The 22,892-nt window shown below is 43.9% G+C and overlaps 1 long non-coding RNA gene and 1 pseudogene across 1 annotated transcript in view; both read left to right on the forward strand.

Moving 5' to 3' along the window:
• The window catches only part of LOC115170718 (uncharacterized), a 30,788-nt gene extending 11,878 nt beyond the window's left edge, over positions 1-18,910 (forward strand). The window contains exons 2-3 of the long non-coding RNA XR_003871084.1: positions 15,320-15,440; positions 18,809-18,910. This is a non-coding gene — a long non-coding RNA (uncharacterized LOC115170718). The remainder of the gene's footprint in view (positions 1-15,319; positions 15,441-18,808) is intronic.
• Positions 1-22,892, forward strand: part of LOC115170641 (BEN domain-containing protein 4-like) — a 91,724-nt pseudogene that overhangs the window by 38,589 nt on the left and 30,243 nt on the right.

A 22,892-nucleotide genomic window follows, 5' to 3' on the forward strand; every position in this document is an offset into this window, starting at 1 on the left:
AATTGTATTACATTCCAATGAGACTCCACAGAATGAAAACAGACATTTTTCCTAACCGTAGAAAATGTACCTCTGAAAATGGAACCTATATGCATTTCTTTTGGAGCTGTAGAGAGATTGCCAGATTTTGGTAATCTATACATACTGCTGCACACAAAATACTAGATGTACAGTTTGATATGATCCCGTGTATCTATCTTCTTAATGCCCAGCAGGACTTTGTTCTTGATCCTGACAAAGAAAATTAGCTCATGACTCTTACATACTTTGCTAAGAAATGCATTATTCTATTGTGGGCCTCTAATACTTCTCCTACATTTAAAATGTGGATTGACCAGATTGTTGTCTTTCTCCCTCTTGAAAAGCTCACTTATGACCTCAGCAAGAGACAAGCCAAGTTTGATAGACTCCGGTCTCCACTACTCAACTATATTTCACATTGGACAGAGTGAATGGGGTGATTAGGGAAATGAGCAGATACATGTTGTGTAAGGTGCTGTAAAATCAAAAAACGAATGATTTGCTCGTCGTCACAGCTTAGGCTGGAAATAGCTAATAAGAACCTTGATAGTGCTGCTGCAAGTCTTATATATATAATTTCTATTTGAATAATTAATCTTTATATATATATATATATATATTTCAAAAATATTTGTCTTTTTTATTATTGTAAGTTTTTATAAATAATATATGTTTTAAGTCTGTCACATCTGTGAATGTGGAATGTGTTTTGTTGGTTGAAAAACAAAAAATTTTAAATTGAAAAAAATAACCTACAAGTATATAAATGACAAAGTACTGAGTAAAAGTAGTTTTCAAATTCCAACATGCCTTTGATATTTTTTCAGTTTTTCTGTTACCTTAATGTTTTCACACATTACCTGTTCCTTTCAATTTAAGGGAGAAGTAGCAAATGTACTGTAGGAGGTAATTTAATTGGTTGCAACAAAAACATGTGTTTTTCTAAAAAGAATAGTCAACTCATTTCTATCAGCATGTTAAACGCACAACCAGAGGGAAACAAATTCGAGACCAGCTTTACTCCACACACAGACGCGTACAAAGCTCGCCCTCCACTTGGCAAATCTTACCATATTTATCAGGTATGAAGGTAAGACCCAGATGCAGACCACGTCAATGAAACAATAGTTTAATACTCACAGGGGCAAGCAATAGTAACTTTAGTTAACTCTACCTACATGTACATACTACCTCAACTAACTGGTGCCCCCGCACATTCACCCTGTACCGGCATCCCCTGTATATATTGTTATATTTTAATGTTGCCCTTTAATGACTTTTCTCTTACTCTTATCTGTATTTTTTGAAACTGCAGAGTTGGTTAGAGGCTCGTAAGTAAGCCTTTCACTGTAAGGTCTACACCTGTTTAATTCAGCATTTCACTGTAAGGTCTACACCTGTTGTATTCGGCGCATGCGACTAATAAGATTTGATTTGACAGTACAAGGCAGGCAGGGGTCAGTAACCAGAGGTGTGGCAACGGTACCAGACCACAGGTAGGCTCAGGTTCTGGGTAGGCAGAGGTCAGAAACAGGAGACAAAGAGCTATGAGACATGGTTTTAACTCAGGACACATTAAAAGGTTGGATGTATACGAAGAGTACGGAGCAACAGAAGATGAACAGCAGAGGGCCTAATAATCTTGGAGATGGGAAATGGGCCAATAACCTGGGGGGGAAGAGTTTGCGAGATCCACCCGGAGTGGCAGATCCCGGGTGGACAGCCATACCTTCTGCCCTAGCCGATACTGGGGAGTTGTGGTCTGATAGCAATCCTCTTGTCTTCGATACCTTGAGGTGGTATTGAGGAGGGCCAATCGGGCTCTCCTTCAGGTTAGATGACAGCGGCGGACAAACATTTTGGCAGAAGGTATGCCAACCTCTTCCTCCTGCTCGGGGAAGAGCGGAGGCTGATACCCCGGGAACACTCGAACGGAGATAGGCCCATGGCAGAGCAGGGTAGGGTGTTGCGGGCATACTCGACTCACACCAGCTGCTAGCTCCAGGTGGTGGGGTTGGCGGAGACCAGGCAGTGCAGAGTAGTCTCTAGATCGTGGTTTGCTCGCTCCCACTTGCCAGTGGACTGGTGGTGGAACCCAGAGGACAGGTTGGCCGACGATCCAATGAGGGCGTAGAATGCCTTCTAGACCCGGGATGAGAACTGAGGCCCCCGGTCGGAGACCAGGTCCACGGGCAGTCCATGGATCCGGAAGACGTGCTACACCATGGCCTGGGCCGTCTCCTTGGCCAAGGGTAGTTTGGGGAGAGGAATGAAGTGGGCTGCTTTGGATAACCAGTCGACCAGTCAGGATGGCAGTGTAGCCCTCAGACCGGGGGGGGGGGACCCGTGACAAAATCCAGAGATATGTTGGACCAGGGACGGTGAGTGTGACAGGCTAGCCTGGAGGAATTGGCCCACTCCAGGAAAGCGTAGCGGACAACCTCAGGCACGAACATCTGGTTATCTTGACCCCCCAGGTTACGGCTACGACCGCTGCGCCTCCCGGACCTGTTCCCCTATACCCCAGCTGAGTGCCGTCGCCAGGCAAGAGGTAGGAAGGATTGTCTCAGGCTCCGGGGTGCTAGCCGTGGGGTTATAGCGGTGAAACAAAACATCTGGCTTGACGTTCTTGGACCCCGGCCAGTAGGAGGGGGAAAGTAGAACTGGGTAAACAGTGCCCATTTCAGTTGCCTGGAGTTGAGGTGATTGGCGGTGTGGAGATACTCCAGATTTTTGTTGTCTGTCCACACAATGAACGGATGCTCCGGCCCTTCAAGCCAGTGCCTCCATTGCCATCTTCACTGCTAGAAGCTCCCGATTCCCCACATCATTATTCCTCTGTGGCGTTGAGGCGGTGGGAGAAGGCAGCGCAAGGATGCAACTTCCAATCCAGGGCAGAACGTTGTGACAGAACAGCCCCCACTCTGACATCAGAAGCATTTGCCTCCACCACAAACTGACAGGAAGGGTCCGGATGAACCAAGATCAGAGCTGTGGTGAATCGCTATTTCAGGTCCCGGGCGTGGACCACGTGAACTGAACCTTGGTGGAGGTGAGGGCAGACAGGGGGAGGCAAGGATGCTGTTATCCCAGATAAAGCGGCGATAAAAGTTGGCTAACCCCAGGTGGTGTTCAGCTGCATCCTGGACGTAGGCGGGGGCCAATCCACCACCGCTTTCACTTTCTCGGGATACATCTGGACACTCCCAGCAGAGATCATGTAGCCCAGAAAGGGAATGTGGAGCGATAGAAATTGCTCCAGAAGGCGCTGGAGATCCTACTGGACATGAAGCATGTGTTCTTGAGGGGAGCGGGAGAAGACAAGGATGTTATCAAGGTAGACGAAGACAAACCGATTCAGCATGTCACGGATAACATCATTCACCAGAGTCTGGAACACGGCAGGGGAGTTGGTGATGCTAAAGTGCATAACCAGATATTCTTAGTGGGCGCTGGCCATGTTGAAGGCAGTCTTCCACTCGTCCCCCTCTCGTATCCCCACCAGGTGGTAGGCGTTTTGTAGATCCAGCTTGGAGAATACAGTTTCCACCTGGAAAGGCTCGAAGGGCGAGGAAATGAGTGGTGGCGGATATTGGTTCTTAACAGTAATGACATTGAGTCCCCTGTAGTCAATGCACGGGCACAGGGTCTGATCCATGAAGAACAAGCCTGCGTCGGTGGGAGGGGAAGAGGGATGGATAAATCCTGTAGCTAGAGAGTCCCCAATGTAGTTCTCCATAGCCTTCGTCTCTGGTCCCGACAACCAGTACAGACGTCCCCGGGGCGGCGTGGTGCTAGGGAGAAGGTCAATCCCGCAGTCATAGGGGCGGTGCGGCGGAAGGGAAGTGGACCGGGACTTGTTCAAAACCTCCCAGAGGTCCCGGTACTCTTCATGAATGACGGAGAGGTCCGTAACCACCTATGAGGACCCAGAAAGCCTTCCTGGGGCAGGTTGTGCCGAATTCAGACAATGGCCGTGGCAGAACGGACTCCAGCCCATGATAGCACCAGTAGACCAGTTGATGAGTGGATTGGGCCATTTGGTCCAGGAGAATCCCAAAACCACGGGAATCTGGGGGGACTTAATGAGCAGGAACTGAATGGTCTCGCTGTGATTCCCTGACACCTATAGGTTGATGGGAGTGGTGTTATGGGTGACCCGACATATAGAGCGCACGTTCAACGCTCGAACATCAATGGGAATAAAGAGGGGCTGAGTAGGGATGTCAAAGCGATGAGAGTCAAGACCAGTGGGTAACTCCCCAGCAGCAAGCTTGTCCTTAACCTCCTCCGAGACGCCGTGCTGGAACATGTCAAACAGTGCTCCCGGGTTCCATGCACTCTCCACTGCCAACGTGCGGAAATCCACTGCATAGTCGGCCACCCTGCGGGCGCCATGCCGGAGATGAATTAACTTACAGGTAGCTTCTGTCCCGGAGAACGGGGCATCAAAAACCTTCCTCACCTCTCCCACGAACCCCTCCAGGCTCACGCATATGGCTGGCTGCTGTTCCCATACGGCGGTAGCCCAGGTGAGAGCCCTTCCAGACATAAACGTGATGAGGTAGGCTATTTTGGAGCGATCCGAGGGGAAGGAGGGCTGAAGCTCGAAAATGAGGGCACACTAGGCTAAAAACGCCTGACAGGTGCTCGGCTCTCCATTAAAGCGTTCTGGAGGAGGTAACCCGGGGTTCCCGGGAAGGTAGAGTGGCCGGTGGGACGGCGCTGCTAACCGGCGAGTGACTGAGGAGCGGTGGGGTTACCCCCGCGACAGGCTGCCCTCCAGAGAACCAGCGGAATTGCTCTAGCAGCATGTCCAACAGCCGGGTATGGCTGGTCAGTAACCAGAGGTGGGGCAACGGTACCAGATGGCAGATTCAGGGTAGGGGTAGGCAGAGGTCAGAAATCAAACGGGAAGCAAAGGTCCAGGTTGACAGGCAGGCTCAGGCAGAGTGGTCAGGTTGGCAGGCTCAGGGACAGGCAGGCAGAGTGGGCAGGCTCAGGGGCAGGCAGGCAGAGTGGTCAGGTGGGCAGGCTCAGGGACAGGCAGGCAGAGTGGGCAGGCTCAGGGGCAGGCAGGCAGAGTGGTCAGGTGGGCAGGCTCAGGGGCAGCCAGGCAGAGTGGGCAGGTAGGCAGGCTCAGGGGCAGGCAGGCAGAGTGTTCAGGTGGGCAGGCTCAGGGGCAGGCAGGCAGAGTGGGCAAGCGGGCAGGCCTAGGGGCAGGCAGGCAGAGTGGGCAGGCTCAAAGGCAGGCAGAGTGTTCAGGTGGGCAGAGTCAAAACCAGGAGGGTGAGAAAAAGAGACACTTCAAAAAGCAGGAGCTGAGTCACAAAACGCTGCTTAACCTGACAAACAAGACAAACTGGCACAGAGGCTAGGGATAATAAGCGATACCTGGAGGGGGTGGAGACCATCACAAGAAAGGTGAAACAGATCAGGGTGTGACATTTAGAAATGAATTCCAATTTATTAAATCAAAATTTGATAAAATTTACATAGGTATACAGACCCTTTACTCAGTACTTTGTTGAAACACCTTTGGCAGCGATTACAGCCTTGGGTCTGATGCTACAAGCTTGCCACACTTGTATTTGGGGAGTTTCTCCCATTCTTCTCTGTAGATCCTCTCAAGCTCTGTCAAGTTCGATGGAGAGCGTTGCTGCACTGCTATTTTCAGGTCTCTCCAGAGATGTTCGATTGGGTTCAAGTCACAGTTCTGGCTGGCCCACTCAAGGAAATTCAGAGACTTGTCCTGAAGTGTCAATACAGGACTAAGATTGAATCCTACTACACCGCCTATGATGCTTGTTGGATGTGAAAGGGCTTGGAAAATATTATTGACTACAAAGGGAAACCCAGCCAGGAGCTGGCCGGTGACAAGAACCTACCAAATGAGCTAAAATACTTTTATGCTCGCTTCGAGCAACGCAACACTGAAGCATGCACGAGAGCACCAGCTGTTCTGGATGAATGTGGGATCACGCTCTCCATAGCCGATGTGCGCAAGACCTTTAAACAGGTAAACATTCCCACAGCCGCGGGCCCAGACTGATTACCAGGCAAGTGTCTTCACTGACATTTTCAACCTCTCCCTGACCGAGTCTGTAATACCTACATCTTTCAAACAGACCACCATAGTCCCTGTGCCCAAGAAAGCAAAGGTAACCTGCCTAAATGATTAGCGCCCCGTAGCACTCACATTGGTAGCCATGAAGTCCTTTGAAAGGCTGGTAGTGGCTGACATCAAGCAATCATGCCGGAAACCCTAGACCCACTCCAATTGGCATACTGGCCCAACAGATCCACAGATGATGCAATCTCTATTGCGCTCCACACTACCCTCTCACCTGGACAAAAGGATCCCCTCTGTGAGAATGCTGTTCATTGACTACAACTCAGCGTTCAACACCATAGTGCCAACAAAGCTGATCACTAAGCAAAGGACCCTGGTACTAAACACCTCCCTCTGGAACTGGATTCTGGACTTCCTGACGGCCCGCCCCCAGCTGGTAAGGATAGTTAACACATCCGGCACGCTTTTCCTCACCACGGGGGCCCCTCAAGGGTGTGTGCTCAGTCCCCTCCTGTACTCTGTTCACTCAATTCTGCACAGCCAGGCACGACTCCAACACCATTATGTTTGCTGATGACAACAGTGGTAGGCCTGATCACCGGCAACGATGAGACAGCCAATAGGGAGTAGGTCAGAGACCTGACCGTGTGGGGCGAAGACAACAACCTCTCCTTCAACGTGACCAACATAAAGGAGATGATTGTTGTCTACAGGAAAAGGATGACCGAACATGCCCCCATTCTCATCGATGGGGCTGTAGTGGAGCAGGTTGAGAGCTTCAAGTTCCTTGGTGTCCACATCGCCAACAAACGAACATGGTCCAAGCACACCAAGACAGTTGTGAAGAGGGTGCGACAAAACATATTCCCACTCAGGAGACAAAATATTTGGAATGGATACTCAGATCCTCAAAAGGATTTACAGCTGTACCGTCGAGAGCATCCTGACAGGTTGCATCACCTCCTGGTATGGCAACTGCTCGGCATCCGACCATAAGGCGCTACTGAGGGTGTATCGTCGGACGGGGCCACAGTGTCTCCCGACCACTCCTGTCTCAGCCCCCATTATTTACGTTGCAATAGTTTGTGTAGGGGGGTTAGGGTCATTCAGATATACCTGGAGTATTTATCCTGTCGTATCCAGTGTCCCGTGTGAATTTAAGTATGCTCCCTCTAATTCACTCTCTCCTTCGCCCTTCTATCTTGGAGGACCTGAGCCCTGGGACCACGTCTCAGGACTACCTGGCCTGATCACTCCTTGCTGTCCCCAGTCCACCTGGTCATGCTGCTGCTCCAGTTTCAACTGTTCTGCCTGCGGCTACGGAACCCTGACCTGTTCACCGGACGTGCTACCTTGTCCCAGGCCTGACATTTACTCCGGAGATGCTGACCTGTTGCACCCTCTTGAACCACTGTGATTATTATTATTTGAGCCTGCTGGTCATCTATGAACGTTTGCCCATGTTCTGTTATAATCTCCACCCGGCACAGCCAGAAGAGGACTGGATACCGCTCAGAGCCTGGTTCCTCTCTATGTTTCTTCCTAGGTTCCTGCCTTTCTAGGGAGTTTTTCCTAGCCACCGTGCATTTGTATTGCTTGCTGTTGGGGGTTTTAGGCTGGGTTTCTGTACAGCACTTTGTGACATCGGCTGATGTTGAAAGGGCTTAATGAATAAAATTTGATTGCGTACGGCCGAGTACATCATTGACTAGAAGCTTACTGCCATCCAGGATCTACTGTATATACTAGGCGGTGTCAGAGAAAGGGCAAACCAAATGGTCTGCAAAAGGCAACTTTTACCTGGGGGGCAGGTAAGGGTAGTGGTTATGATGGTTGCACCCCAAACCAGAGATTGAGAGTTCAAATCCAAGAAGAGTATTTTTTAGAGAGCCATTTTTGATGGTGCCTTTTGTTGGCACGAAAGAGCTAACTTGAGGTGTGGAGGGCGGTAGGGGCTAGTTCCCATCAAATAGAAGGAATGAGGTGACGCCTTGTGTGGAATGTCCTTTTAATAGAGTTGTGATAACATATTATGTCGTGGAGTAACAATACAATCCTTGTCTGCAAAAGGCAACTTTTACCTGGGGGGCATGCTTTGTAGACCCTTCAAAGGCGTTCCGATACCTGGTCCCCAAGAAAAAACACACATGGTATGATAGCTTATAGACAGTAGTAAGCAAATGAAGGGAAAAAGTGACAATATTAAGATCATGGAATTACATTTCGAGGGTCTATTTGTTGGTAATTGGAAACAGGTCCCTTTGAAAATTCGTCCCCCGTTCCTAAACACATCCATCCTATAGTGTAGGTTTTGAAGATTCATAATCTCTGATTGTAGTCATCAGAAGAAGATTGAGGAACGGTTGATAGGTCCAAGAAGTACAAGCCCCCACACCGTTCTCCAACCTCTGAAATGTTGTCTGTGATGCGTGCATTTTGATGGACCCCTTAACATTATGACTCTGTCTGTACGGAAGAGTAGTGGTTATGGTGGATGCTCCCCAAACTAGAGTCTGAGAGTTCAAATCCAAAAAAGAGAATTTTTTAGAGAGCCATTTTTGATGTTGCCTTTTGTTGGCATGAAAGAGCAAACTTGAGGTGTGTAGGGGCTCGTTCCCATGAAATAAAAGGAATGAAGTGACACTTTGTGTAGAATGTCCTTTTAATAGACTTGTGATAACATATTATGTTGTGGAGTAACAATACAATCCTTGTCTGCAAAAGGCAACTTTTACCTGGGGGGCATGCTTTGTAGACCCTTCAAAGGCGTTCCGATACGTGGTCCCCAAGAAAAAACCCACATGGTATGATAGCTTATAGACAGTAGTAGGCAAATGAAGGGAAAAAGTGACAATATTAAGATCATGGAATAACATTTCGAGGGTCTATTTGCTGGTAATTGGAAACAGCTCCCTTTGGAAATTCGTCCCCCGTTCCTAAACACATCCATCCTATAGTGTAGGTTTTGAAGATTCATAATCTCTGATTGTAGTCATCAGAAGAAGATTGAGGAACGGTTAATAGGTCCAAGAAGTACAAGCCCCCACACCGTTCTCCAACCTCTGAAATGTTGTCTTTGATGAGTGCATTTTGATGGACCCCTTAACATTTTGACTCTGTCTGTACGGTAGGGTAGTGGTTATGATGGTTGCACCCCAAACCAGAGATTGAGAGTTCAAATCCAAGAAGAGTATTTTTTAGAGAGCCATTTTTGATGGTGCCTTTTGTTGGCACGAAAGAGCTAACTTGAGGTGTGGAGGGCGGTAGGGGCTAGTTCCCATCAAATAGAAGGAATGAGGTGACGCCTTGTGTGGAATGTCCTTTTAATAGAGTTGTGATAACATATTATGTCGTGGAGTAACAATACAATCCTTGTCTGCAAAAGGCATCTTTTACCTGGGGGGCATGCTTTGTAGACCCTTGAAAGGCGTTCCGATACCTGGTCCCCAAGAAAAGACCCACATGGTATGATAGCTTATAGACAGTAGTAAGCAAATGAAGGGAAAAAGTGACAATATTAAGATCATGGAATTACATTTCGAGGGTCTATTTGTTGGTAATTGGAAACAGGTCCCTTTGGAAATTCGTCCCCCGTTCCTAAACACATCCATCCTATAGTGTAGGTTTTGAAGATTCATAATCTCTGATTGTAGTCATCAGAAGAAGATTGAGGAACGGTTGATAGGTCAAAGAAGTACAAGCCCCCACACCGTTCTCCAACCTCTGAAATGTTGTCTGTGATGCGTGCATTTTGATGGACCCCTTAACATTTTGACTCTGTCTGTACGGTAGAGTAGTGGTTATGGTGGCTGCTCCCCAAACAAGAGTTTGAGAGTTCAAATCCAAAAAAGAGAATTTTTTAGAGAGCCATTTTGGATGTTGCCTTTTGTTGGCATGAAAGAGCAAACTTGAGGTGTGTAGGGGCTCGTTCCCATGAAATAAAAGGAATGAAGTGACACTTTGTGTAGAATGTCCTTTTAATAGAGTTGTGATAACATATTATGTTGTGGAGTAACAATACAATCCTTGTCTGCAAAAGGCAACTTTTACCTGGGGGCATGCTTTGTAGACCCTTCAAAGGCGTTCCGATACATGGTCCCCAAGAAAAAACCCACATGGTATGATAGCTTATAGACAGTAGTAGGCAAATGAAGGGAAAAAGTGACAATATTAAGATGATGACGTTAATAGAAAATGACTCAAGTAAAAGTGAAAGTCACCCAGTAAAATACTAATTAAACGTCATTGCTAAAATATACTTAAGTATCAGTGGTAAAAGTATAAATGATTTGACCTTCCATATATTAAGCAAACCAGACAGCACGATTCTCTTGTTATTTTATTTAAGAAATAACCAGGGGAACACTCCAACAATCAGACATCATTTACAAATGAAACGTGTTTAGTGAGTCCGCTAGATCTGAGGCAGTAGGGATGACCAAGGATGTTCTCTTGATAAGTGTGTGAATTGGACCATTTTCATGTCCGGCTCAGCCTTTGAAATGAAACAAGTACTTTTGTGTGCCAGGGAAACTGTATAGAGTAAAAAAGACATTATTTTATTTAGAAATGTAGTGAAGTAAAATTTCAAGTTGTAAAGAAACAGAAAGAGTAAAAGTACAGATACAGAATGAACAGATATATAAACGGAATGTAGTGGAGTAGTTTAAATACATTTTTTGTTAAGTAATTTACACCACTGGAATTGAAAGGAACACCTCAATTACCTCGACAAACCGGTACCTATGTATATAGCCTCGCTATTTAGATTTTACTACTGCTCTTTAATTATTAGTTAATTTTATTTCTTATTTTTTACTTAACACATATTTTTCTTAAAACGACATTGTTGGTTAAGGGCTTGTCAGTCAGCATTTCACTGTAAGGTTACACATGAAAACATGTTGTGACCCTGGTGTGACATTATTGAAGCTGTGATGACACCTAGTGGACATCAAGAGGAACTACACCACACACATACACACTATAACCTTAAAACAGATGGGATGCTTTACATACGTTGCCCTTTTTTATAAGACACTAATATATATGTCCAATAAACAGACGTTGAAAAATCGTAATGTAAAGCACAAACGACTGGAAAGTTCTTCAAAAGCAACTATAGTGAATCAAGCATCTTTAGGTTACCTGAAATAGGTCAAAGCATATTTTATCCGTTCTAATTTATTTAATATTTAACTAGGCAAGTTGAACTAAACAACATCGACACAGACACAAGTTAGCTGATATTTGGGAAACAGGATTAACACAGAGAGAACTTGGCAAAATACAATGTATGTTTCTGTAATACGAGTAGGCTGGTATATACAGTATCATCGGTAACAATTGTGTACAATCCACCTAGCTAATAAAATACTGGGGCTGGCAGTCATTAGTTGCATTTCAACCATAGCGATTCCCTAATTGAGGCGCAACAGAGTTCACCTGCGAATGCAGGAACACCGGAAATAATAACTAAACCAACGAACGAGGAATGGTGGAGGCTACCAGAACGAAGACACATTTTTCGGGATAAACGTGGTGAGTGAAAAACGTTATTACATTGCTCACTCCCTACCCGGTATCTCATTCTACCGTTATACGACTTTGTATGCGTTGTTGGTTGGCAACCTTGACATTTGCTGAGTTTTTGGAACGGATTCCTGTTGGAACGTTCCACAAATTATACCCACCCGGCTTAAGGTACAACTTCTTATTGAGGAAATGTAAGACAACTCAATGTAACATTTAGCTTACGAAGTCAGCATGGCTCAACATAGTTTCTTTCGTTTTTGACCTCGACATTGTTGCTGGATACTTTAATAGCTAACATGCTGGCGCTGCTAGCAAGCTAACCTCAAATTTGAATGCCTCACTCAAATCAAATCAAACTGTATTTGCCACATGCGCTGAATACAACAAGTGTAGACTTTACCGTGAAGTGCTTACTTACAAGAGGAAAATATTTACCAAGTAGGCTAAAATAAAAAGTAACACAATAACGAGGCTATATACAGGGGGTACCGAGTCAGTGTGCAGGGGTACAGGCTAGTTGAGGTAATCTGTACATGTAGGTGGGGGTGAAGTGACTAGGCATAGGGAACAAACAGCGAGTAAGCGGCAGTGTACAAGAGGGGGGTCAATGTAAATTCACCAGTGATGATTTTTATGAATTGTTCAGCAGTCTAATGGCTTGGGGGTAGAAGCTGTTGAGGAGCCTTTTGGTCCTAGACTTGGCGCTCCGGTACCGCTTGCCGTGCGGTAGCAGAGAGAACAGTCTATAACTTGGGTGACTGGAGTCTCTGACAATTTTATGGGCTTTCCTCTGACACCACCAATTATATAGGTCCTGGATGGCAGGAAATTTGGCCCCAGTAATGTACCGGTCAGGATGCTCTCGATGGTGCAGCTGTAGAACCTTTTGAGCCCCCTGTCCCCAGCAGGAAAGACCAGAAAACAGTGTTGGCTTAAGGTACAACTTCCTATTGAGACAACTCAATGTCATATTTAGACATGAATAGAAGCATATACAAGCAATCTCTCAAATGTATTTTATAAAGCCCCTTTTACATCAGCAGTTGTCACAAAGTGCTTAGACAGATACCCAGCCCAAAACCCCAAAGAGCAAGCAACGCAGACGTAGAAGCACAGTGTCTAGGAAAAACTCCCTAGAAAGGCAGGAACCTAGGAAGAAACCTGGAGAGGAACCAGCCTCTGAGGGGTGGCCAGTTCTCTTCTGGCTGTGCTGGTGGAGATTATAAAAGAGTACAGCCATTTAGGCCAGATTATTCTTCAAGATGTTTAAATGTTCATAGATGACCAGCAGTGTCAAATAATAGAGGGTGCAATAGTTCAGCACCTCAGGAGTAAATGACAGTTGGCTCTTCATAGCTGAGCATTTAGAGGTTGAGACAGTAGGTCCGGTAGAGAGAGAAGGATCAAACAGCGGGTCTGGGACAAGGTAGTACCTCCGGTGAGCCTTGGGCAGGTCAGGGTTCCATAGTTGCAGACAGAAACAGCAGAGACTGGATCAGCAGCACGACTTGGCGGATTGGAGACAGGGAAAGCCAGGAGTCGTCAGGCCAGGTAGTCCTGAGGCATGGTCCTCGAGCTCATGTCCTGCATCCTTTATTGAACTTGAGTGTAGACTAAGCTCTAGAGGTTTGTAACTTCACATGATTTAGCCTACTTGTCAGTCCAGATCTGAATATTTTTTATCCTTTTTACTGTACACTGTTGATAGTAATTTTTTCCAAAGCTAATCACTGAATGTCCTACTACAAGGATGTGGTCAGGTTGATACTTCTAAGTCACAATAACACAGAACACATACACACATCAGATTTCAAGGGCAAGTACAATGAGCAGTTGGGAAAATGAAGTCTGCAGCATGGGTTTCCAGATACACACACACAAACGTAATTAATTTGTTGTATTTATTATGGCTCCCCATAATAAGACAGCAGTTACTCTTCTTCGGGTCCAGCGAAATTAAGGTAGTTATACAATTTTAAAAACATTACAATACATTCACAACACATTAAGTGTGTGCCCTCATGCCACTACTCTAATACCACATACAGTTGAAGTCAAAAGTTTACATACACCTCAACCAAATACATTTAAACTCAGTTTTTCACAATTCCTGACATTTAATCCTAGTAAAAATTCCCTGTCTTAAGTCAGTTAGGATCACTACTTCAGAAGAATAGTAGAGATAATTATTTATTTCAGCTTTTATTTCTTTCATCACATTCCCAGTGGGTCAGAAGTTTACATACAATAATAATTGAGTGTATGTATCGGGTAGCCTTCCACAAGCTTCCCACAATAAGTTAGGTCAATTTTGGCCCATTCCTCCTGACAAAGCTGGTGTAACTGAGTCAGGTTTGTAGGCCTCCTTGCTCGTACATGCTTTTTCAGTTCTGCCCACACATTTTCTATTGGATTGAGGTCAGGGCTTTGTGATGGCCACTCCGATACCTTGACTTTGTTGTCCTTAAGCCGTTTTGCCACAACTTTGAAGTATGCTTGGGGTCATTGTCCATTTGGAAGACCCATTTGATCATTCTGGCCAAACAGTTCTATTTTTGTTTCATCAGACCAGAGGACATTTCTCCAAAAGTATAATCTTTCTCCCCATATGTAGTTGCAAACCGTAGTCTGGCTTTTTTATGCCGGTTTTGGAGCAGTGGCTTCTTCCTTGCTGAGTGGCCCTTTAGGTTATGTCGATTATAGGACTCACTTTACTGTGGATATAGATACTTTTGTACCGGTTTCCTCCAGCATCTTCACAAGGTCCTTTGCTGTTGTTCTGGGATTGATTTGCACTTTTCGCACCAAAGTACATTAATCTCTAGGAGACAGAACGCGTCTCCTTCCTGAGCGGTATGATGGCTGCGTGGTCCCATGGTGTTTATACTTGCGTACTATTGTTTGTACAGATGAACGTGGTACCTTCAGGCATTTGGACATTGCTCCCAAGGATTAACCAGACTTGTGGAGGTCCACAATTTGTTTTCTGAGGTCTTGGCTGATTTCTTTTGCTTTTCCCATGATGTCAAGCACTGAGTTTGCACTGAGTTTGAAGGTAGGCCTTGAAATACATCCACAGGTACACCTCCAATTGACTCAAATGATGTCAATTAGCCTATCAGAAGCTTCTAAAGCCATGACATTATTTTCTGGGATTTTCCAAGCTGTTTAAAGGCACAGTCAACTTAGTGTATGTAAACTTCTGACCCACTAGAATTGTGATACAGTGAATTATAAGTGAAATTATCTGTCTGTAAACAATTGTTGGAAAAATGACTTGTGTCATGCATTAAGTAGATGTCCTAACTGACTTTCCAAAACTATAGTTTGTTAACAAGAAATTTGTGGAGTGGTTGAAAAATTTGTTTTAATGACTCCAACCTAAGTGTATTTAAACTTCCGACTTCAACAGTATCTACAACACTAAATCTTTGTGTACGTGTGTGTAGAGTGCGTATGTTATCGTGTGTATGCATGTGTCTCTTCACAGTCCCCACTGTTCCATAAGGTGTATTTTTATCTTTTTTTTTTAAATCAAATTTTACTGCTTGCGTGACTTACCTGATGTGGAATGGAGTTCCATGTAGTCATGGCTCTATGCACTACTGTGCTCCTCCCATAGTCTGTTCTGTTTGGGTTAGTGTGTAGTCAAGTCTTTGTCATAAAAATTATATTGTGCCTATTTTTCAGATCTGCCAACCTGCTCGGTGGGTGACAGGTAACCATCTTTCCACCAAGCTATCTCAGGCCTGGAGTGGCTTGCTGGACCTTCCAGAGGCTTGTAGACCATAAGCAGTGTGATGTTGTCCAGGTAATTATCAAACACGTATACTCAGTCACTCAATTTGTTTTGTTGTATAATTATTTTAACTTAAGAAAATGTTATCACGTCAACTTTAGCCAACATCCATATAGCGGTTGTTTTGGCGGTGTCTGAGGTGGAACTGTGTTAGAGCTGTCAAATTCACAAGCGGCTCCTGGCATTATACCTAAAGCGGACATTGCCATTGGCTGCACAGAGTCGCATTAACAGAAATCTCATGCAGCCCTGTTTACAAGTTAGAACACTGGAATTTGAGATGTAATCTACACCTCGATTAGGCTGATAGAACTCCTCATTATTTAGTTTAATGATTTTGAATTTGAGCGTCATTATTTCTATATAACCTACATTTTCTCGTTCTGAACTTGTAATGCAAGTAGGACGGGTGTGGTTTTGTGAAAATGATCAAGAGCTGCTGCTTACCGATTTGACAGATCCAATGCAGTTACACCTCAGACATCATCAAAACATCAGCTATGCGGGTGTCGGCTATCGACGGTTAACCTTGATCTGATTGAATCTAGGCCTTACACTCATTCAGGTTATTTTACAGTGCCTTGCAAAAGTATTCATCCCCCTTGGCGTTTTTGCTATTTTGTTGCGTTACAACCTGTCATTTAAATTGATTTACAGTGGGGCAAAAAAGAATTTAGTTAGCCACCAATTGTGCAAGTTCTCCCACTTAAAAAGATGAGAGGTCTGTAATTTTCATCATAGGTACACTTCAACTATGACAGACAAAATGAGAAAAAAAATCCAGAAAATCACATTGTAGGATTTTTAATGAATTTATTTGCAAATTATGGTGGAAAATAAGTATTTGGGCAATAAAAAAAGTTTCTCAATACTTTGTTATATACCCTTTGTTGGCAATGACACAGGTGAAACGTTTTTTGTAAGTCTTCACAAGGTTTTCACACACTGTTGCTGGTATTTTGGCCCATTCCTCCATGCAGATCTCCTCTAGAGCAGTGATGTTTTGGGGCTGTCGCTGGGCAACACGGACTTTCAACTCCCTCCAAAGATTTTCTATGGGGTTGAGATCTGGAGACTGGCTAGGGCACTGAAATGCTTCTTACGAAGCCACTCCTTCGTTGCCCGGGCGGTGTGTTTGGGATCATTGTCATGCTGAAAGACCCAGCCATGTTTCATCTTCAATGCCCTTGCTGATGGTAGGCTTTGTTACTTTGGTCCCAGCTCTCTGCAGGTCATTCACTAGGTCCCCCCGTGTGGTTCTGGGATTTTTGCTCACCGTTCTTGTGATCATTTTGACCCCATGGGGTGAGATCTTGCGTGGAGCCCCAGATCGAGGGAGATTATCAGTGGTCTTGTATGTCTTCCATTTCCTAATAATTGCTCCCACAGTTGATTTCTTCAAACCAAGCTGCTTACCTATTGCAGATTCAGTCTTCCCAGCCTGGTGCAGGTCTACAATTTTGTTTCTGGTGTCCTTTGACAGCTCTTTGGTCTTGGCCATAGTAGCGTTTGGAGTGGGACTGTTTGAGGTTGTGGACAGGTGTCTTTTATACTGATAACAAGTTCAAACAGGTGCCATTAATACAGGTAACTAGTGGAGGACAGAGGAGCCTCTTAAAGAAGCCTCTTACAGGTCTGTGAGAGCCAGAAATCTTGCTTGTTTGTAGGTGACCAAATACTTATTTTCCACCATAATTTGCAAATAAATTCATTAAAAATCCTACAATGTGATTTTCTGGATTCTTTTCTCATTTTGTCTGTCATAGTTGACGTGTACCTATGATGAAAATTACAGGCCTCTCATCTTTTTAAGTGGGAGAACTTGCACAATTGGTGGCTGACTAAATACTTTTTTGCCCGACTGTATATTTGGATTTCATGTAATGGACGTACACAAAATAGTCCAAATTGGTGACGTGAAATGGAAAAAATATAACTTGTTTCAAAAAATAAAATAAAAAACAGAAAAGTGGTGCGTGCATATGTATTCACCCCCTTTGCTATAAAACCCCTAAATTTGATCTGGTGCAACCAATTACCTTCAGAAGCAACATCATTAGTTAGATTGCACAGAGGTGGAATTTATTTAAGTGTCACATGATCTCAGTATATATACACCTGTTCTGAAAGGCCACAGAGTCTGCAACACCACTAAGCAAGCGGCACCATGAAGACCAAGGAGCTCTCCAAACAGGTCAGGGACAAAGTTGTGTAGAAGTACAGATCAGGGTTGGGATAAAAAAATATCAGAAACTTTGAACATCCCAAGGAGCACCATTAAATCCATTATTAAGAAATGGAAAGAATATGGCACCACAACAAACCTGCCAAGAGAGGGCCGCTCACCAAAACTCAGATCAGGCAAGGAGGGCATTAATCAGAGAGGCAACAAAGAGACCAAAGATAACCCTGAAGGAGCTGTAAAGCTTGGAGATTGGAGTATCTGTCCATAGGACCACTTTAAGCTGTTCACTCCACAAAGCTGGCCTTTACGCAAGAGTGGCCAGTAAAAAGCCATTGCTTAAAGAAAAAAATAGGCAAACACATTTGGTGTTTGCCAAAAGACATATTGAAGATGGTACTCTAGTCAGATGAGAATAAAATTGAGCTTTTTGGCCATCAAGGAAAATGCTATGTCTGGCTCAAACCCAACACCTCTCATCACCCCGAGAACACCATCCCCACAGTGAAGCATGGTGGTGGCAGCATCATGTTGTGGGGATGTTTTTATCAGCATGGACTGGGGAACTGGTCAGAATTGATGGAATGATGGTGCTAAATACAGGGAAATTCTTTAGGGAAACCTGTTTGTCTTTCAGAGATTTGAGACTGGGAAGGAGATTCACCTTCCAGCAGGACAATGACCCTAAGCATACTGCTAAAGCAACACTCGAGTGGTTTAAGGGGAAACATTTAAATGTCTTGGAATGGCCTAGTCAAAGCCCAGACCTCAATCAAATTGAGAATCTGTGGTACGATTTAAAGATAGCTGTACACCAGCGGAACCCATCCAACTTGAAGGAGCTGGAGCAATTTTGCCTCGAAGAATGGGCAAAAATCCCAGTAGCTAGATTTTTCCAGGTTGTAAGGCAACATAATAGGAAAAATGCCAAGGGGGTGAATACTTTCGCAAGCCACTGTAGTTGTATGATTATTGTCAGTTAAGAAAATGGTGCCTCTCTCTTTTAGATCTGCCACCCCCAGCAGTTCAGCTGCAGTCACAGCAGTCCTCTGCTTTGGTGTTTCATTTATCGGCTGCACCAGTTCCTACTACACTGGCCATGAAGGGAGAAACTTTTGACGATTCCCATCAACAGATGTACACACAGACATGTTGTTGAGCTATATACTTACTGTCACTTTGTGCATTTCTCTTTCAGATCTGCCATGCACTCCACCACTGCCTGACAGCCTCACCCAGAAGTGCATACACTGGGCCTATCAAGACTGACAAAGCAGAGATGGGTGGCTGACAAAAAAAATAATATATATATATATGTGTGTGTGTGTATATATGTGTGTGTGTATGTATGTATGTATATGTATGTATATATATATATATATATATATGTATGTATGTATATATATATATGTATATATATACACACACTCATTGTCCACAATGTAAATAAGTTGTAATTACTTGTTTATTTTATGTATGCTCCATTTTATTTGAGGGTTGAAGATATCTATCCATTATCAATATCTGCATAATTACTCTAAATATCTATCAAAGTGTGATTAAGCAAAAGTCTTTTACAATATTATTAATCACACTTTGATTTGATAGATATTTAGAGTAATTATGCAGATATTGATAATGGATAGATATCTTCAATCCTCAAATAAAATGGAGCATAGACAAAATAAACAAGTTATTACAATTTGTTTACATTGGGTCTAATGTGTGTGTGTGTGTGTGTGTGTGTGTGTGTGTGTGTGAGAGAGCGAGGCACGTTTTTCAACTCAGGAAAAAAAGCACACAGAATTTCCTAAAACTGTACACATTAAGCAAAAGTATTTTACAATATTATTAATGTGTACAGTTTTAGGAAATTCTGTGTGCTTTTTTTCTGAGTTGAAAAACGTGCCTCGCTCTCTCACACACACTAGACCCAATGTAAACAAATTTTAATAACTTGTTTATTTTGTCTATGCTCCATTTTATTTGAGGAAAATATCTGCAGTAAAGTACATTCACAGTAAAAGCAATGTCTTTGCTTTATTGGATATTTCTCAGAATACAATGTGTGACCAGAATGAAGTTGGCAGAGCTGCAACCCTTGGACTGTGTGCAGATTTTGTCATCTAGAGCTGAAAAATAGAGAAATTGGGGGGGAGGAAAAGTGCAGCTTAAAGGTTTATCATTAATAACTGACACAATTCTATAATGAATATATATTCGAATAATAATACCTAATAGAGTGACCAATAGTTACTGTTTTATTTACTCAATCAAGTAGTGCCCCAAAGAGGGATTGAACCGTGTCTCAAAAGCATCAGAAAAGGTCACCAAAATTTCAGGTACGGCTATACACAACTGGCCTGCCTGCACGACACCGGGATTCTTTTGCTAAATTAGCTAGTACTGTAGCCTACTCCAGACCGTCAAATCATACAGCGTCATTTTTTCTGTTCCATCCTAACAGAAACCCAGAGCGTTTTTAGTTTTTCTTGGAATAGAAACACCATCATATTAATCAAATTAATTAAGCAAAATTTCTTAATCAGTCCCATATAATATGTTCTTACAAAAAAAGGTTTTAAATTCTGAAGTACAGCCACAATTGAAGGCTATCAAATGCTTCTCAAAAATGCCCTCTGGTGGTCAAACTAGCACTAACTAGCATTAATGGTACCAGTGGTTGACCCTTAAATAACGTGCCATAGAATTCTGCGGCACCATGCAAGCTGCGCCGCAGTGCGCTGCAACTTTTAAAGGATGAACCACTGTATAATGAACAAAAATATAAACACAACATGCAGTGTTTGTCCCATGTTTCATGAGCTGAAATAAAAGATCCCAGACATTTTCCATACATAAATGCTTTCTCAAATTTTGTGCAACAAATGTGTTTATATGCCTTTTAGTGAGCATTTCTCCTTTGCCAAGGTAATCCATCCACCTAACAGGCGTGGCATATCAAGAAGCTGATTAAACAGCATTATCACTACATAGGTACACCTTGTGCTGGGGACAATAAAAGGCCACTCTAAAATGTGCATATGTGTCACACAAACACAATGACACAGATGTCTCAAGTTGAGGGAGCGTGCAATTGGCATGCTGACTGCAGGAATGTCCACCAGAACTGTTGCCAGACAATTTTATGTTAATTTTTCTACCGCTTCAGAGAATATGGCAGAACATCCAACCGACCTCACAACCGCAGACCAAGTGTAACCCACACCAGCCCTGGACCTCCACATCCGACTTCTTCACCTGCAACCAGCCACCCGGACAGCTGATGAAACTGGGTTTGCAAAACCGAAGAATTTCTGCACAAACTGTCAGAAACCATCTCAGGGAAGCTCATATGTGTGCTCGTCGTCCTCACAAGATTCTTGACCTGACTGCAGTTTGGCGTCGTAACCAACTTCAGGGGCAAATGCTCACCTTCGATGACCACTGGAAAAGTGTGCTCTTCTCCAGTTTCAACTGTACTGGGCAGATGGCGTGTATGGCGTTGTGTGGGCGAGTGGTTTGCTGATGTCAACGTTGTGAACATAGTGCTCCATGGTGGTACTGGGGCTATGGTATGGGCAGGCATAAACTACGGAAAAAATTGCATGTTATCGATGGAAATTTGAATGCAGGGACAACGTGACAATATCCTGAGACCCATTGTTGTGTCATTCATCTGCCGCCATCACCTCATGTTTCAGCATGTTAATGCACGGCCCCATGTCACAAGGATCTGTACACAATTCCTCGAAGCTGAAAATGTACCTGTTCTTCCATGGCCTGCATACTCAGCAGACATGTCACCCATTAAGCCTGTTTGGGATGCTCTGGATCAACATGTATGACAGTGTGTTCCAGTTCCCGCCAATATCTAGCAACTTTGCACAGCCATTGAAGAGCAGTGGGACAACATTCCACAATCAACATCCTGATCAACTCTATGCAAAGGAGATGTGTCACACTGCGTGAGGCAAATGGTAGTCACACCAGATACTGACTGGTTTTCTGATCTACGCCCCTACCTTTTTTCCAAGTTATCTGTGACCAACAGATGCATATCTGTATTCCCAGTCATGTGAAATTCATAGATTAGGGCCTAATGAATTTATTTAAATTTACTGGTTTCCTTATATAAACTGTAACTCAATAAAATATTTGAAATTGTTGCATGTTGTATTTATATTTTTGTTCATTGAAGGTTTGAGCATAGCCTGAAGGTAGGGAGGGGCACTTCCCCTTGCTGTTCCGTAGGCAAGCACCATGGTCTTGTAGTGGATGCGAGCTTTGACTGGAAGCCAGTGGAGTGTACGGAGGAACAGGGTGACATGGGAGATCTTGGGAAGGTTGAACACCAAATGGGCTGTGGCGTTCTGGATAAATTACAAGCGGGGAGACTAGCCAACAGAGAGTTGCTGTAGACCAGACGAGATATGACGAGTTCCTGGATTAGGACCTGCAACGCTTCTTGTGTGAGGAAAAGTCGTACTCTACAGATATTGTTGAGCATGAACCTGCAAGAGCGAGTCACTGCTTTGATGTTTGCAGAGAACAACAGAGTGTTGTTGTCCAGGGTCACACCAAGGTTCTTTGCACTCTGGGAGGAGGGCACCATGGAGTTGTCGATCATGATGGAGAGGTCTTGGATAATGGATTTATCTCTGACAAACTGACACAATTTGATTTTGGAGTAAACAATCACTTTAAAAGCCTTTAAGAAAAAGCATACATATACCATTAAAATAGGGGAGTGGATGTATCTATTGATTTTGTGGGATGTTGTCACTGACTCCCTTTAAGTAATGTTCAACTTACTTGTACAGTAGCTACAGTGCATTCGGAAAGTATTCAGACTCCTTCCCCTTTTCCACATTTTGTTAAATTACAGCCTTATTCTAAAATGTATTTAATAATTTATCTATGAGCACAGACAGCTAGCTAACCATGGCGCCCTTGCTGCAACTGGGCAGGAGGCCCGGTGCTCTGACAGCCAGCGAGATGTGTCTATTGGCCTGGCATAACTTCTGACTGTCATCTCCAATGAAATGTGCTTTTATCACGGCAATCAATGATACTTTTTGCAAATGTATTTAAAAAAAATTAAACAGAAATAGCTTATTCACATAAGTATTCAGACCCTTTGCTATGAGACTCAAAATTGAGCTCAGGTGCATTCTGTTTCCATTGATCATCCTTGAGATGTTTCTACAACATTGAAGGTCCTCAAGAACACAGTGGCCTCCATCATTCTTAAATGGAAGACGTTTGGAACCATCAAGACT

This window comes from Salmo trutta, chromosome 32, assembly GCF_901001165.1.
Source record: "Salmo trutta chromosome 32, fSalTru1.1, whole genome shotgun sequence".
NCBI lineage: Eukaryota > Metazoa > Chordata > Actinopteri > Salmoniformes > Salmonidae > Salmo > Salmo trutta.